The sequence below is a fragment of the Pinus tabuliformis genome, chromosome 6 (assembly GCF_031772625.1).
Source record: "Pinus tabuliformis cultivar Carrire ecotype Pingquan chromosome 6, CPIR1, whole genome shotgun sequence".
Classification (NCBI taxonomy): Eukaryota; Viridiplantae; Streptophyta; class Pinopsida; order Pinales; family Pinaceae; genus Pinus; species Pinus tabuliformis.
The window spans coordinates 1,317,102,378-1,317,121,185 of NC_142292.1; positions in this window are offsets into that span (position 1 = coordinate 1,317,102,378).

The window sequence follows — 18,808 nt, forward strand, 5'->3', positions numbered from 1 at the left end:
AAGTGGTAACACATGCTAGACATTGCCCAGGCATGTTAGGCATGCCAATACATACCAATTGCTAAGGCAGGCTTCCAAGATGTGCAAGGTGCTAGGGTGTGGTGCGAACACATGCTAGGGAGTGTTGGGGAGTGCCAGGGAAACACAAGGGAGCACTAGTTTCAATTGCATGGAAATGAATGAACAATAATGTGTGATTGGGAGTGTTAGCGAGTTCCAATGTGCTAAGGAGGGAGTGATAAATTATGATAGGAAATTCCAGGGAAGCACGCCAAGATGTACCAAGTTCCAAGGTGTGGCAATGTGTGCTAAGGATTATTAGTAAGTTCTAGGGAAAATCAAGGGAGAACTAGGTAAAAATGCATGGAAATGAATGAATAAGAGTGTGTGACATGGAGTATCAGTGAGTTCTAGGTGTGTTAAGGAGGGTGTGACATGGTATGCCAGGTAGTGTTAAGGCATGCTAGAGTGTTATGGCAGCATGCGTCGAAGATGTGCCAGGTACTAGGGTGTTCCAACACGTGCTAGGAAGTTTTAGGGAGTTCTAGGGAAACAAAATGGAGAACTAGGTCAATTTAATGCATGGAAATGAATGAATAATCATTTCTGACAGGAGGTGTTAGTGAGTTTAGAGTGTGATAAGGAGGCAGTGACAAGGTATGCTAGGTATGTTAAAGCATTCTAGAGGCTAGCAAACATGCCAATATGTGACAGGTGCTAAGGTGTGCCAATCCATGCGAGGGTGTGTTTGGGAGTGTCAGGGAAAAACAAGGGAGCACTAGTCTCAAATGCATAGAAATGAATGAATAAGAGTGTGTCACAGGGAGTGTCAGTGAGTTTTAGGTGTGCTAAGGAGGGAGTGACAAGGTATGCTAGGTAGTGCCAAGGAATGATAGAGTGTCAGGGTGACATGCCAAGATATGCCAAGTGCCAGGGTGTGTCAATGTATGCCAAGGAGTTTTAGGCTGTGCCATGGAAAAAAAAGGTAGAACTAGTTCAAAATTCATGGAAATGAATGACTAAGAGTGTGCGATAAGGAGTGTTAGTGAATTTTAGGTGTTCTAAGGAGGGAGTGACAAGGTTATATGTTAGGTAGTGCCAAGGTATGCTAGAGTACCAGGGCATGTCAAGGAGTGGTAGTGTGTACTCAGGAGTACAAAAGCATGCCAAGGAATGCAGGGGATTCTACCTGTGCCACATAATTCAAAGGCATTCTAAGATATTCCAGGGGATATGGCATGTCTAGATATAAATTGTGTTGCTTAATTGTTTTGCTACCACAGTTGGATGTGAGCCTTGTCTTGGTAGCTTGTTAAGTGGGATGAGTTGAGATTGGACATGAGTAGCCTAAGATTAGTTATAGGTAGGTCTTAGGTGAACAAGGCATATGTTTAATTTCCACGACATATGAGAATCTGGGTTTGGTCTTATAGTCTTTTGTGAAAACACACTCAAGTTCCATAAAACATCCACTTTAATGCACAACAAAATCTACACCCATAAGGGAATCAACTAGTGCACATGATAATTTTTACCTTTTTCAAACCCTTCTTCATTATATTACAAACTATAATACAACACACTAAAGCTCCTATACTAGGGATCATGGCCCTTTACAATCACATTGATACAAGGAATACAACTAGGGCTTGGTGTTAGTCCTTTGACAACCAATCTATCCTGAACAAGACAACACTTGACCTACTTGTTGATGGTGGCCACACAACCTTTTCATTCCATGTGTCCTGAACACATTTGGTGGGTCCTATTGGATCCCATTTTACAACTCCTCAATCCAACTCTATCAATGAGCTCAACTCCTTTAGGTTATTTAACTCATTTAAACAAACTCCACCCTCTAGTTGCCTCCTTTGTCCTTCAAGGTATGCAACACTTAGGGTCTTATATCAAGTTTTCACAGCTCTGTTTGTGAAAATATCTTTGGTTTTCCCACATTTTCCATAATACGACTCAAGGATGACAAGTCTAGGGCTATGGAGGCTACCCTTCTTCTCACTAAATCAATCCTCTAAAATACAATGAACTGGGTTAGTTGGTTGGCCCACTTGACTGCTACTCTAGTTCTTCAAAGTATGCACATCCTTAGGCCCTATACACATGCCCTTCTACCAATCTTGTTGTCCTTCACAAGTACAAGACTTAGGTCTCTTCTTTGACAATTACCTAACAACCCTCTAACTATACTTGGACTACCATCAATCTACCCAACCATAGTCAACTCTTTCACTGATTTATGGCCCACAATATTTCCCTCATCTAGGTTTATTCAAATCTTCCACCTAACAATGATTTGAGTCCTCTCAAAATCACTGTTCTTGTGTACCAATTATTTTGTTGTCCAATCTATGAGCAGATCCAAGCTACTCCTCTTATCATCCTTTTAAAAAAATTTAGATAACTGAACTAGGGTCACAAATAAACTAATAGTAGTCCATTGACTAAATTTTTATAAGCTACTTCAGATCTCCATATAAAACTCTATGGAAAGTCCACCAAAATCAACTCCTCTTCATGTCAATCCATTAAGGTATTCAACATTATTGTGAGCCCATTAAGGGATACAACATTCTTGTGAACCCTCACATTATGATCTTTCTCTTACTGGATGATCATGGCCTCCCTTTAGAAACCCTTACTCGACCCTCTAACTTGACCTACTTTAGGACTACATCTCTCTTGGCCTAGTCCTTGATTAAATGAGCTCCTTCTCACTTGATGTTCTTTCCTTCATAATAAGGAATCCTTAAATATTTTTCCTAGATCTCTTAGGAACCCTCTAGAACTTATGGGTTTTATTCACTTAGACCTTATGAAATATTAATTTCCCTTTTAAATTTTCTTTTAGATTTTAAACCCCGTCTTGAGTCAGAAACCCCTTCACTTGGGTTATTTTGCCATAAAGAATTTTGTCACCAAACTCACAAGAACTCATCTCACTAGGCTTATGGAGTACCTCAAAAGATACACAATTCAACAACATAGTCTAGTTGTGGTAACCGTAACTTAGTCAAGCTCTTTTATTCAAGCGAGGACTTGGTTGGGTTCCCAAGTAGTAAATTAAGTAAGGGTATTTATGAGGGCATGATAGCTAGAGATGGTCAGGGCATGCCAAGGAATGAAAAGGCATGCTAACACATTTCAGACAATGTCAATGCATGTTGAAGAGTGTAAGGGAGTGTCGGGGCATCAAAATAGAGAACTAGGTCAAAATTCATGGAAATGAATGAATAAGAGTGTGTGTCAGGGAGTGCCAATGAATTTAAGTGTGCTAAGGACGAAGTGTGTTAGGAGAAGTTTAGAATAGGATTTAAAGGAGTCAAGACTAGATTTACGATAAGGGGCTCAACATAGAATTTTTAGATAAAGGGATACTTCGTGCTAGGGACAACATTGTTTTTCCTTTAGCTATTATCTCTATATGAGATGTGGCACACTTTGGCTGCATGTTCATTTTTAAACTATTCTAGATCATTTCATATTGTACATTGTTGTGTATAATTTTTAGGGCACTCGGCCTGTGTTAGCTTATATATTTTGTGTCTTGTGCATCTTGTGGTTCTTGCAAACTCTCAATTAATTCTCTACTGTTTATATGAGCTGAACATACATGTGAAATATTGCTTATGTAAGCTATGTTTCTTAGTTATTTTATGGCCATGGCTAGATGTGATCCTTGCCTTGGTAACTAGTTAAGTGGGACAAGTTGAGTTTGGACACGAGTGGCCTAAGATGAATTATAGGTAGTTATTAGGTGAGAAAGGCACAATCTACTTGTAGTAGGTGCAATTGGTCAAGTTGTTGTAGTTGAAGAAGGCCAATGTCGCATGAAAAACATTAGCCAAGTACTTGATTGGGTTCCCAAGTTGTAAAAAATTGTAAAGCTATATGTGAGTGAATGAGTGCCAAGGCGTGATAGGGAATGCTAACATGTGTCAAATAGTGTGAAGGCATGTCAAACATGCTAATATGTGCCAAGTGCTAAGTCATGCCAAGATGTGCAAGGGTGTGACAATGCGTGCCAGTGATTGTCAAGGTGACAAAAGGGAGAAACATGTTAAATTACAAGGAAATAAACACATAATAGGGTTAATAAGTCATCAATTTACCTTTTCCAAGAGGGGTCTACTAGACACACAAACACTAGGTGGAAATAGGTGCCAAGTGCCAAGTCTTAGTGCATTGCAAGTGTCAAATCTTCCTCTGTTTCTTCTCATGTACTTTCCAATAAATGATCTCAAATAAATCTAATATTAAACCATGCCAAATCATACCAAGGTATATCAACACATTCCATACATGCTAAGACTTTCCAAGTAGCAATATGTGTCAGGGAGTGTTAAACATGCTATGGAGTAGTAGGGCATGTCGAAGAGTGATAAGGTGCCCTAGAGAGCGCTAATGCATGTTGAGGAGTGTTAGGGAGTACTAGGACAACACAAGGGAGAACTAGATCAAAATTCATGGAAATGAATGAACATAAGGGTGTGCTAGGGAGTGTCAATGAGTGTTAGTTGTCATGCCAAGGAGGGAGTGAGAATGTATGCTAAGAACTAGTAATGCATGATAGGGAATATTAGGCCTTGTCAAGAAGTGCCAAAGTGTGTTATGAAATATTGGGGCATGTCAAGAAGTGCCAGAGTGTGTTAGGGAGTTCCAGGGTGTTCTAACATGTTCCAAATAGTACCAAGGTATGGGAAGACATGCTAGGTGATAAGGAATTCTAGGATGTGCAGGGTGCATGCCAAGCTATGTCAATATGTCTCATGGAGTGTCAAGGAAAAAAAAGGAAGAACCAAGCTAAAATGCAAGGAAATGAACACATAAGAGGGTTAATAAGTGAGGACTTTATCTTTTTCAAGAGGGGCATGCTAGGCACACTAATGATAGGTTCCAATACATGCCAAGTTTTGATGTGTGCCAAGTCATGCTAATGTATGTCAATGCATACCAAGGTGTTCCATGGAATGATAGGGACTACACACATTCCAACACATGCTAGGAGAGTGCTATGTTGTGCTAGGGAACGCTGACACATGCTCGGGTGTCCTAGTCATGGAAAGATGTTCTAGGTACAAATATGTTCCAAGACATCCAAGGTACTAAGAAATTTTAGTGTATGCCAAAGCATTTTAAGATGTTCCTAGATTGTTGAGGAGTGTTAGGTCACTCTCATTAATATAATTGAGAGAGCTTGATTATGTATTAAATAATATATTTCGTACACACACTAGTGGAACTTTATCTAAAAGGAATTTGCTACATAATAGACCTAATAGAGATGAATCATGTGTTGACTCATACGAAAACCCTATTCTCATTACTTGATGGAAATTATACACATTAATTACTTCCTAACAAATTGACTGACTCTAACCACTATGGCCTTATTCACATAATGAAAAATCTCCATAATAATGGTCTTAAATCGTTATCTTTTGACAAAAATTATAGTAACAAGCACATAACATCATAAAAAACTTGTTGGAATGATCAATTATGACGAACATCTTTTTACCGTCACCAAAAGTAACCAAAAAGAGCATTGGTGAGGGTCAATAAAATATCGGCACTAGAAGTGTCATCAAAGAGAGAATTATTGATGGTCCTTTAACAACCCTCACCAAAAGTGTCATTGAAAATGGCTTTGGTGAGAAACGTTAAAGGACCATCACCATATACACTTAAAAGAACGTTTTTTTAAAGACCGTCACCATATGAGACATTAGTGATGGACCTTAAAGGTCCTTCGTAGGCAGGACCCTCACCAATGACCTTTTTTGTTGTAGTGATATCACATAAAACTATGCAACAACATCATAAAAAAATTTCACATGTAGCTCAAGCAACATATAAGCATCATACATAACTTCACTATATGTAACTAATGAAATAATAACAACATCATATGTGTCTTCATTAGAAAATATTATACATCATCAACTTATCATGAACATCATCATTCAATAGGGAATGCTTAGGAAATCAGATGCTCCCATTGAACCTGTGCCAACTATTCACTGACATGTTTGAATACATCCAACTCATCCATCAGCAATGTCATCTAAGAAGTAATGACAAATTGCAATAACTCATGAACCATCATTACTTCTGAGCATCATCAAACTGTAACCAACCAATTTCAGAACCAGAAAGGAAAATAATAATTGTCTGAAGCATATCAAAACCTCTCACTGGGTCTATTCCATTGTTTGTTCATATTAGAGAAAAATACGTGACTATCTAGATAAAAAAACTCACGTATATACATGACTATCCTTCATAATATCTGAATACAGAAATTAAAATGTTGAACCTTCATAGCCACAACTCTCCCTCAACGTATATTGTATGTTTATGTTCACAGTTACTACATCAGATTCATTGTCAGTAATATAAGCAACATGAATATTAAAATAACATGGGGATCATCATCAAGATATACATATGTATAGATTCCCCTGAGATCATACATCACTGATCTTAAGGACTTGATATCCTCCTCATTCCTATGAGAATTCATTTCTTTAAACACATAATAAAATTGTCTATATTTATATATCCTCTTACTATGAATGTTCCAGTTTCTTCATATATCACCTTGCATTTGGTTAATGTAAAAAAAATTACATTTCCTTTATCCGTGATTTTATGTACACTTAAAATATTCTTCTTTAGCCCTTGAAATAATAAAGTATCATTTTATCTTCTATATTTAATAATTTTGGCTCTACCTTTTCCCAGAACTTTGTTGGAGCACTATTTCTAGGAATAAACTTACCATATTGGTTTTTCTTGAGAGAGTCAAACTTGCTCTTATCTCCAGCTAGGTCATGAGAATATCCGTTGTCTACGTACCATTCATCTTCATCTTCAAACGAGCAAAGAGAAAGATTGCACCTTATATGTTCTTTTCATTTCTGCTTATCATGAGAAATGTTGGTGGATCCATCTTTTTTGGGTATTTTGACATCAATATTCTTATGTGATTTTTTGCTATGTTGTCTGTGGCAATCCATTGATTTGTTCTTGCATTGTTTTGCTACATGCCCAAACTTGTTACAACCATAGAATCTTATATGACTAGAAAAGGGAGAGGAGGAATCATAATATTTATGTTTCATATTAATTCTACTGAAATCAATAGCTTTGTGACCAAACATGTTTCAAGAAAAACAATATCCTCTAAAGAAACCCGAGTACCTGGGAGCTAATGTTCTTCTTGTGAAGTGACTACTTTCTTGAGATTGAAACAGTCTGCTTCTACAATTGGATGCAACATGTCCATAATTATTAGATATAAAACATTCAACATTATTGATCAAAGGAGACAATAGATTAATGTTTCTATTATTAGAAGCAAATTATTTCTTTCGAAAATTCATCTTCGTTGGATGTTGGTATAGTTGACTTGTTATATCTTTGATAGGAATTTTAGATTTCATATTGTTATCCTTCAAGGTCCTTGTATAATATTTTTAACTAGATTCTCCTTTTATAGTTTCATGAAAACGAAGACCAGATTTAATGGTGGAAGACCTTTGACTACTAAGGATGTTGTCCAAAATATTATTATTATCTTGAAATATTAAGCGTTTATCCTTTTCTTCTAATTTACCTTTTTGAATTTTTACCTCAACCTTTATTCTTCACTATTTTGCTTCCTTTACCTGATATTGTTTCCTCACTCCTTCTTCAACCTTTCTTTCTTCTTCTAATTACTCCTCTAATTACATAATCTCTTTCTTTAGCCCATTTTCTTCTTCTTCAAATACTTGAAGTAGCTCTTCTTTTTGTTGGTTTGACTTTTCTATATTTTCTCTTAGAGAGATGATCTCAACTTCAAGTCTTTCACAATATGGTTTAGATTTTACTATAACATGATCCCTGTTATCATATGCTTGCAACTTATCCTTAATATTAATAATCCTTTTCAAATAAGGATTGAGTTTTCTTCTAAGATTAAGAACTTCCTCTATCCTGTCTTCTTCTGAATTAGTAACTCCATCAGACATAACATACTTAGCTTTTGATCCCTCATTATTTTCTATAGAAATAAGGTTACCTGTTGGTTCCTCTAATGAACAATCTTCCTTTGTTCTTCCTTCATGTATTTCCTTAAGATTATCCCATACTTCCTTTGCATTTTTATAGTGCATAATATTTCTTAATGTTGAATCACGTATGTTATAAAATATCTCATTTAATGCTACATTATTCTTCCGTAATTCTTCACTTAATGGAGGAGTTTTAGTGCAACCATTACATACTAAATTCCAGACATCAAATCCAAGGTTCATGAATTTATACTTCATTTCTTCTTTCCACTCCTGATAGTTATCATTACTTAGCATAAACATACCTTTGTTTTCTGTTGTTTTTGGATTTCCTTGTTCTTTTTCTTCTAGGGCCATCCGTTTTGAATCTATTATCTCTTTAAAATGCTTACTTTCACTTTTACCCATGAGAGAAAGTTCAGTTAATTCATTTTCATATTCACTATCGTCATTATTACATAGACAAGGAAATCCAGGAGCACAATTAGAATAAAAACCCATACCTAATAATTTTTCGTTATTGTCTTCTTCATTCTTTATGAATAGAAAGAGGGGTGCTCCCAAAGCTAAATATTTGTTTACGCCTATAACTATAACTGCACTTGATATATCACTATCACTACCATAATTTTTTGGCACCTTCATTTGAGCTATCTTCTTTTTTCGCATCATACTTGATCCACTCCAACCGGTTAAGATTCAACTAAAGTGACCTGCTCCAATACCAATTGTTGGGAAAAATACTAGGGAGGAGGGGTGAATCATTATTTTTAAAACTCACTTAAACCTTTCAATTTCTAATTCAGATTTATCTACGCTACTATCATTAATTAAATTATAATATGTACATGACTATGATAAAGGAAAATAACGTATATCTAGTTAACTAACGTTTCATATATTTCATCATTTTTTCTAGTTTAACCAGTGTATCATTACTCCATTTGGGTTTACTTAAACAATAACGATGAGAAATAAGAACAAAATAAAACACCAAACATAAGCAACACAAAAATACATGAGGACACAAAGATTTTAGGTGGAAACCCAATGTGGGAGAAAACAACCATTTAGTCATCTCCATATTCATATTTTATTATAAAGGAAAACATCTTACATTCTTGTACTGGTGCAAACTCATACCAGTACAGAGCGACGCATCTGCAGAAGGCTACAACGATCTCTCATTCTCCAACAACCACTAGAAGGGAGCTCCAAACCCTTGATCTCCTTTATCGGCACCCACCAGAAGGGAGCTCCAACCCCCTAATCAAATTTACCAGATACCAATGTAAGGAAGCTACAACTCCCTCACTAAAGGCTCCAACCCTTACCACCTATGTGGACCACATTTCATAATATTTCATATTGGATCCATATGACTCAATAACATGAAACCTGTAGGCCACTTTCATCATATTTTTAGACTAGACCTGCTTCCATTATTTAAGCTCAATACCAAAACCAATCCTTGAATCAAATCACTTAATCACTGAATCTATACCATTTCTTAGAACTGAATCAAATGAATCCATAACATATATAAACCATCAAATCATATATACATTCATGATATATCAAGCCAAACATTGTTACCCATCACAGAAAACAAATGTTGCCACTGAAAACCCTGATCAAGCATACATCAGTTTGTATACGCTATTGTTCTAAATAATACTCGCATATGTATGCTCTTCTCCTTAAGATGACTTGAGTATAGATTTAAAAATACTGATAACTAAGTCTGAATCTCTATACCACTGAATTAAGCACTCAATCACATACTGAACCCATCACAGATCACTGAACCAAATACAGATCATCACACAATAGAATCATCCCTAGTCAACATATCATTCCATAAACAAGTGAACTCAACCAGAACTTTCAAACACAGATTATCATGAGAGAGAAATCATTGACAGACAACAACAAACATAACATAAGTGATCAAACATCATTAAAAATTGAAACTGTAAAACCCTTGAATATGTACACGACTCTTATAAAGCATATCCACATAAGTATGCACTTTCATACTTGACACCTATGTATGGATTTTGAACTTTTCTCAAAATGTATATGCGACTACCGAGAGATAGTTCCACATATGTATGCAACTTCTCTATGGGAAAGCAACATACAAATATGTAATCACTGAGTCATACCTTTTCCTTCACAACACAACATCTGTCAAACCCAAATATCGACAAACACTATTACATAAACACATCATAATATCATCGTCACAAATCTATCAAACCATAAACAAATTATTCAATATGTAGTCATTTCATATCTATTAGATCTGATCCACATCCATGGTCCCTAGTGCATGACTATTTTAGACCAAGTCATTCATGAATAACCCATCACATGCACACTCTAACACTTTGATCCCCATCTCCTTATATAGCATAATCCTTAGCCAATACCTTGAGAAAATCCCTTAGTAATTTCAATGGTATTCTTTGACGAGAACAAATATCAATTGTCGCTCTCAATACTTTGGGTTAATACCATGGTAAAAACCCTTGGTATTGATAATACCATGGTGTGGAAAATGGTACGCGACTTCTATTCACCATACCTATATATGTACGTGGCCTTGATTCACAGGGACTGCCTATACTTTCTCATACTTTAACTTTACCATTCTTCTATCTCTAAAGTGATATTCCTTTGTCTATCTCACTTGCAGCATCATAATAACCATCATGTTCACATATTTATTAAGTAGGTTGCCATCAAGGACAATACACTATCCATAATTCCAATAGGGTGTTGATTGGACCAGAAATGTTGGCGAAGATGAAACAAGAAATGTAGGTTGTCAAGAAGAATCTAAAGGAAACACATGATAGAAAAAAGAGTTATACATACTAGCATGGGGAATTTAAGGAGTTTAAGGTTGGTTAGCATGTATACTTGCACATCAAGCCTAAGAAGATATCCTTCGGGATTGGGTCATGTGCAAGGTTGGCACCTTGGTATTACGGGCCTTTCGAGATCGTTGAGAGGATTTGACCAATGGAGTACAGACTTTCACTACTTCCAATAGTAAAAGTCCATGATGTTTTCCATGCTTCATTGCTTAAAATATATGTGAAAGATGTTGGTCATGTTATTTACTGGAGTGTATTGCAGGTGGAGTCAGTAGGACAATTCCAGCCGAAACTTTAATGCATATTACAGTGGAAACAACTCATGCTCTAGAACCAAGCAATTGAGCAAGTTAAAGTGCAGTGGAAACACTTTGGATCAGATGAAGCTACATTGAAGATGGTTGATCAGATGCAGGCTATGTATCCTTCAGTATTTATCGGCGGAGGAAAATGATTTTTTGGTATATGTACCTATTTATGTATGGTTGATATTGTAAATATTGCAAAGAGTTTTGTTATAAATCTGCAATAAGTGTATGGTTGTCATGTTGTCATGTTTGTCATGATGTTTTTTGTTTTTAAGCAAGTTGTTCATTGTAAATACATCAACAAGTTGGGTGATAAAACTTCATGGGTAGCATGTTTTTCTTTTCAAAAGTTTTGTTGGTTGAGGGTGTCATTGAACACAGAGGATGACATTCCCCTAAGGGGAAGGGTCTGTAACATGCCCAGGTTAAAAGTACATGTAATAAAGTTAATAAATGCAAAATAAGACCAAGGTCATGGGACACGTATTCTAAGCTGAATGTTGGGAAAATTATCCTAGTGGGCATCACTTTTTGTTGTTTATGGCTAAGGGGAAATTGGAAATGGAAATGGAAAAGGATTTGGAAATGAGAAAAATAATTGTTGTCATTTTATTTATGAAATAAAGGAAATTAGGAGAAAGGGAAGGTCAAAGGTCACAGGTTGCATGTGAGGATGAAATTGAAGGAAAATGAAGGAAAATGAAGAAATTAGAGTCATCAATAATAAAAACGCATCAAAGCATCAATTTGGGGCCTTTTCTCAGTTCAATTTTGGAATTGGTTTCCAAAACGAAGAAGAGCGCCAAGAGGAAAATGAAAGAAAACAAGCAAAGGAAAGCAAAGGAAGGATAAGGAAAGTGAAGGAAAGCAAGGATTGAGTAGCTTCAGTATGAATACTTGGATGTAACAAGTTTCATGTATCATTTCCTAGTTCGTATTGGCATGCATGTGTGTATTTGATTCATTTTTTGTTGGTGGCATGGGTATTTTCTGGGTTTGATAGTGGTTTTCAACCTTGCTTTACCATTTCCAGATAGCCATGGTGTGATGGGATTCAATCTTGGTCAAGATGTGGATCACTAGAAATTTATGGATCTGGGTGAGGTGGTCTTACGAAAATCCCAAGGGTTGGGAGTGGAGATGTTCTCTCCTGGAAGCCTTCAACAGGTGGGTGGAGACAGGAAAATTCCTCAACGAATGGTGAAGGAATATGGAGGCATCCAAGCTCGGTTTGGTTTTGTGATCTCGGGACCCGTTTAAGGTGAGATCACGATAGTGTGAGGGTGGAGGTAGTTTAACCTATAGAATCCCTTACCTTTTATTGTATTTTTTTATCCCATGAGATGCCACATTCATGCTTGTAATATGGCATGAGGGTGGTTGGCTGAAAGAAATAGCTGGTTAGCCCACTCTATGGTTAGGTTGTACATGAAAATAACTAACTTGGTTGGCTTTGCATATGGTTAATAAGAGCTAATTTTCTATTATCCTTTATGAGTAAATGTACTTTTTATTATGTGGTTTTAATGTTTGTTCTATCATTGTTTATTATATGGTTAAATGTTGGTTAAGCATTGTTTTATGACATATTCAAGTTATAGCTCTTAACACGCTTTTACTTGTAAATGACTAGTTAATGAATGCATGACCTAAGATATGTTATGGAAACTATTGTGAAAGGGCGTTATTCCTTCTTGGTAAACCTCAAATAAGTTTCAGATCTCTATGTTCATATATGAATTCATGACCTGTAGGTGCATGTTCATCACTTGTTTGACGAAATGATTGTCATGGTTAGGATGGGATAGGGTTAGTCCTTAATCAAGTTTCGAGTTAAAAGCTTTCTCATTATGATATTTATCATATCTACAAGTTCTATCAATTTTTGGGAAGAGGTATAGATCCTAGCACTAAACCAACTAAAAAAGACGGCAATCACTTGGAAGAAGGGCTGTAGGAGTGACTGGAGGGTTCTAGTCACTTGGAGGCCTTGTCATGGGAATGACTAAAGGTCTAGTGCATTGAAAAATAAATTTATTTCAGGGGTTTGAAACCTGGAATGGTTGGTTGATTGGGGGTACTATAGCACATGAGGGAAGTCAGTAAGGTCTTGTTATATCGGCTCCATTTCCTTAAGGTTATCTAGGACATTGAGTCATGTCATAGTATCCCCTTAGCTCATGTTTACCATGGGCCAACCGGTGAAAGTGGGTAGATATGAGAAGAGGCATGCTACACGGTGTGAGGTCTAATTAGGACTTCACATCAGCGAGATCCCTTTATAATGTTGGTGACATCCAATATTGTCAAAAAAACCAAATGTATATAAATGCAGATATAAGTATTAAAAGCCGTTAAATAACGATGGTTGGCCATGGTTGATTTTCATATTGAAAGATTCTTTGTCACTATGTGATGTTGGTCCATACTTGACCATGATTAGTCATGGTCAAGCATGATTCCTCATTGGCCTTGGTTGACCATTATTGACCATGCCCAATGATGATTGACATTATAAACCCAAGAAAATAACAAACTAAGAAATAAATACTAAAAACCCAAATGATTATTAACCCAAGGGAGAAATATTTAACCTAAGGGAACAATATTAAACACTATGAAATAATATAAACACAACATATATAAACCCCAAGATAAATATTATAGACCATGTAACAAATATGCCTGTCCATGTATGGCCATGGTTGATTTTCATCTTGATACAATATTTGTCACAATGCAATGTTGGACATTGTTTAACCATGCTTCAACCATGACATGAACAAATCAAAGGGATTGATAACATTAACCAAATGGAATTAAAAAACCAAGGGATCAATACTAAAACCCAAAGGAATTATCAACCAAAGTGAAGAATAATAAACTGAAGGGAACAATCTTATAAACCCAAGGCATATAAACCCAAAGATAAATATTACAAACCCTTATACAAACATGGTTCACAATCGTTTTCACCATGGTTGATTTTCAGAATGAGACAATCCTTTTCAGAAAGTGGCATTGAATCGTAGTGTTGAAAATCCAACACCAAAACTATAAACCAAGGTGCCCATGAATAACCATCGCGATCAATGATGCTTGTCCACAAATATTTTCCATATTGGAACAATCTCCATCAGAAAGCCACACTCGACCATTCACCGCCATGCTTCACCATCATTAACCAATGTTGACTATGAACATGTGTGACCATGATCAAGAATAGCTCACCATGGTTTCTTTTCAATCAATATTCAAAAACCCATGACATTAACATTTTAAATCCTCCCAGATGCGGGTGTTTGACTATGGTACAGGTACGTGGGTAGCTGTTTGGGTGGGCGCGTGGCTGATCTCCACCGCCACTCGGCCTCTCACAACACCAGTCATAACTTCCCCTGCGCTCAAGTTTATTGCTGCTTTAATGCAACCTGTACCTCCTCTTCCGCCGGTTTATTTTCTGCTCATGGCGCTCTCAACTTGCCACATTCACGTTTCTCCTCTATGCTTCAGTCCCTCCTCTGAAACTATAGCAGTTTGCCCTCGAACCTTCCCAGGAACACACTGGCTCTGGTTCGTTGGGTGAATTTCTGGCTATGCCTGCAAGCTTCTCATTGTCTCACCTGCAATTTCGCTAGACACTCGTCTGTTGCTCTCCCTTTCGCCCTTCTGAGTGTTGAAGCCAAGCTTGTCCTCATCCCTTTCCACCTCCATAGTTCATCAAGCCGCCTGGATCACCTTGTTCCTCCAGCTATGCTGAAACTTCGCTAGAGGATGAGTTGTAGAAGAGGCAACTCCCGGGGGCAAACGGGCTGCCAGGCCTCCTCTTCCACAACGGACTCCTCAAATTTTTGCTCGGACTTCCGCATGGATCAGTATCCGGCTACTCAGAGTGGATGGGGTAAGGGCAAAGGCCTGCACAATATGGCAGCGAGCTCCCTCAATTCTCTGACTAACACCGCTCGGCTACAATTCCCCTGCAGTCATGGCACTTTCTCCTTTATGGCCACGGTCACCATTGAGCTTAGCGAGCTCAATCTAGGTCAGGAAGCAAGTTCCCTTGGAGCGACCAGAAAAAGGCTAGCAGAAGACAGACATGGTTCCATCCAGATGAACTTCGAACCGAGCAAGGCTTCAGGCTCAGGCAAAAGCAAGGCTTCCCAAATCATGAAGGAGCAGGTGGGCTCCTCTGAGGATGATGATGATTACAAGTATGGATGCTGCATCATCGAAGAGCCGCCCGATCCCTCTCATGATGTTTAAACAGGTTGGTGCTTTTTGGTTTTTTGGGAATTCAGTAAGCTCGAGAATGTTCACTTATCACCCTCCTTACTATCATGATAAGTGCTCTAGCTCAAATCGCCAGTTTCTCCTGCGAAAGGGGCACTCTGCTAGCCTTCGGTTTCCAGTCTCGATTGCAGTCACAGCTACTTCTGATGTCCGTATTCAGCTTTGGGCTTCAGGCAATGTCTCTCGGTTCCATCTATATGGTCTAGTTTTCCTGTTCTGGTTGCCGTATGGCCCCTGCTTAAATCTCAGTTCCATGTACAACAATGGGGGTTTTTTGTTTTTTTGCTTTAGTCATGGTCAGGTTCTTTGCAGTTCTTCAGGGCAATATTCAGCTGGGTTTTTTTGCGAATTGATCTGCTATGCTTGTAAACATGCCGCATCTTCAGGCTAGCTTTTACGAGGCCATGGCCTCGGTGTAAAATTATTTTGTATTAATATAGAAGTAGACATATTCAGAAGAAAAAAAAAAAAAAAAAAAAACATTTTAAATCCAAATAATATAAAGTGTAAGATAAATATTCTAAACTGCTAAATAAACATAAAGTTCTCACATTAACACCACAAAACTCAAAAATATTTTTACAAACAACAAACATCAATAAAGTGAAGGGGTCGACACTAAAAACCCACCCAATTACAAAGTGAAGAGAATAACGTTAAACTAAAGAATTTCTATTAAATCATAGGCACACAAATGGAATAAGCAAACAATTTGTATTGCTAGAGAATAGAATGTGGGAAGATGAAATAAAAAAAACACATTTGAATCGTAAACATTGGAATGTAACAAAAAAAAAACCATACAAAATTTGAATACCATTCATATACAAATTTTTACATAATAACAACAATGAAAACAATCGATTTTGCTAACATTGAAACCAAAAAAGAGAATTTAAATCAAGCAATAATTATTTTTTCTTCACATCAAAAAAATTCCACTAGGAATATGAACTTTAAAAACTTCATCAGAAGGCATTTATTAAATAGCCTCTTCCAAAACACAGCCATATCGATGAAAAAAACAACACCATTTCAAATCAACAACGTAATGATCGTCACCCTTCATGCTTTCCAACCAGTCCCTTCTTGTTTTTCTTCCAGATTGTCTCTGGTGCACATGAAACAAGTATTTTACATCTGATTTCATTCCTTCTAAGACGTGGACATGTTCATCAACAAATCGAGGATGAAACCCAAGTTTTCTATCAAGCCTTTTTCGAATATACGAAGGAAAATTTATTGCTTCAGCAATAGAATGAACCACTAAGGCATAATACTCGACATCATTATTTTCCATATTTTCATTTCAAGAAGAAAAATAAAAAGAAAAATAGTACAGAAACACACATAGACACAAATGTATATACATATCTATATAATTGGAAGATAATATGAGGCAAGTATTCGCTAAAAAAAATAAAGAGGCATAAATTTAACATGATTAAAAACAAGGATAGGAGAATGAAACAATAACTACAACTTAACTAATTAAATAGAAACAACACCACAACAAATCATTTACTCAAGTATTTTTTTCTAATTATTTAATCTACTAAATGTAATGAATAAGAAATCTTTTGAAATGGTTGAGAAGCAAAATGAATAAGTTATTGATGACCATACAATTTATTGTGAGTTAAAACAACCAAAATAAAGAAAAGTTATTTATATTATTTTCAAAGCTGTCTCAAACCACTAAACTCTATTCAAGACAAAAAATTCAAAATGACATAGACTTCAATCACTTCTCCTTTTTCTTTCTAGGTGTAACATAAGCATTTTTTTGCATTTTTGCATAATGCTGAAAATAAAAATGTGGTGAAATCCGTAAACCATCAATGGATTTCACTCTTGATATAGTTGTAAATGTCAAACAATTCCTCTCTTTATCTCCAATATAAACAGTGACTCATTATAAAGTCATCTCCTCTGACTTATGTATATTTAAGCCCCATGCCATTTTCAAAGGCATCTATTTAAGATTCCCTCTAACGAAAGGTGTTATGGGCACACCATTTGGATAATCCCTTCCAAATGGAACACCATTGTACTTGTCAAAAATAATTGTAGTGAATTCTGGAAGATGTGGCGGCTTTGAACAAGGTGAAAAGAAGATATCTTCAATATATCTGGTGCACCATTAATGAACCAAACTTCAACCCAAAAATTACATGTAAGTATGATATGCTCTCCACAACACAGTAAAACTTCATGCTCGAAGACATCATCATCACTATCAGCAATTTATGTTCTTCTATCACATTTCAGAACACATCTTTAATTAAAACAATCTAATGATTTAAGCATTTTCTGATCGTGCAAATTAACAAGATAATTTGTTGCAAACAAGTGAACTGAAGAATTAAATAAACTCTTTTCCTCTCTATGTAATAAGCTATCAATACATTTCATAAGAATATCCCAATCATCCACAAAAGGCTCTTCATTTCTAATATTGGTTAAAAGATTGAGATAGGATGCCTGTCTTAGATCATATCCTTGTTGCCTATAAATTTTATCCAAAGTCACAACAATGTTGGAACTTTTCCAGAACACTTTCCCTATTGATCTACCTACATACAAGGATTTATCCTTAATAGGAGGTAGTTTCCCTAGGTCACCCACAAGAATCATGAATTTGCCACCAAAAGGAGAAGCCATTTTTTTAGGAAAGGCTTATTGCAAACGAGAATCTATCTACATGAATAACCTTGGACCTATAAATCTCATTTCATCAATAAAAATATATTGAATGTGCCTCATTTCTTCTTGAAAAATTGCTAGAACTTATCCATTCATAGGTTTCATATATTTTATAGGAATTTTCAAAGAAGAGTCTATTGTTTTGCCTTGTATATTAAAATCATCTATGCTAGTTGGAGAAATCAATAATAATGGACTTCTATCATACATTGTTGAAGCAAAATGAGCATGAGAAATACAATAAATAAGAGAAGACTTACCTATTCCAGCGCTTCCTTGAATAATCATTTTCAAAGGATCATCATTCCCACCATTGACAAAGTGTCCAAAAACAATTTAAAAAGTAGCTCATCTCTTCTCCTATAAAGAGGAAGGAAACAAAATTGTCTCCCTAACTGGCTTTCCAAAAGCAACACCCACAGACTGTGTACCTTTTATAAACTGTGTTGCCTATTCAACAATATTGTTTGACACAATTGTTTCCTGCATATTATAATTAATATCAAAGTCCCTTCTACTAAGATTCTGAAGGTCAGAAATGTGT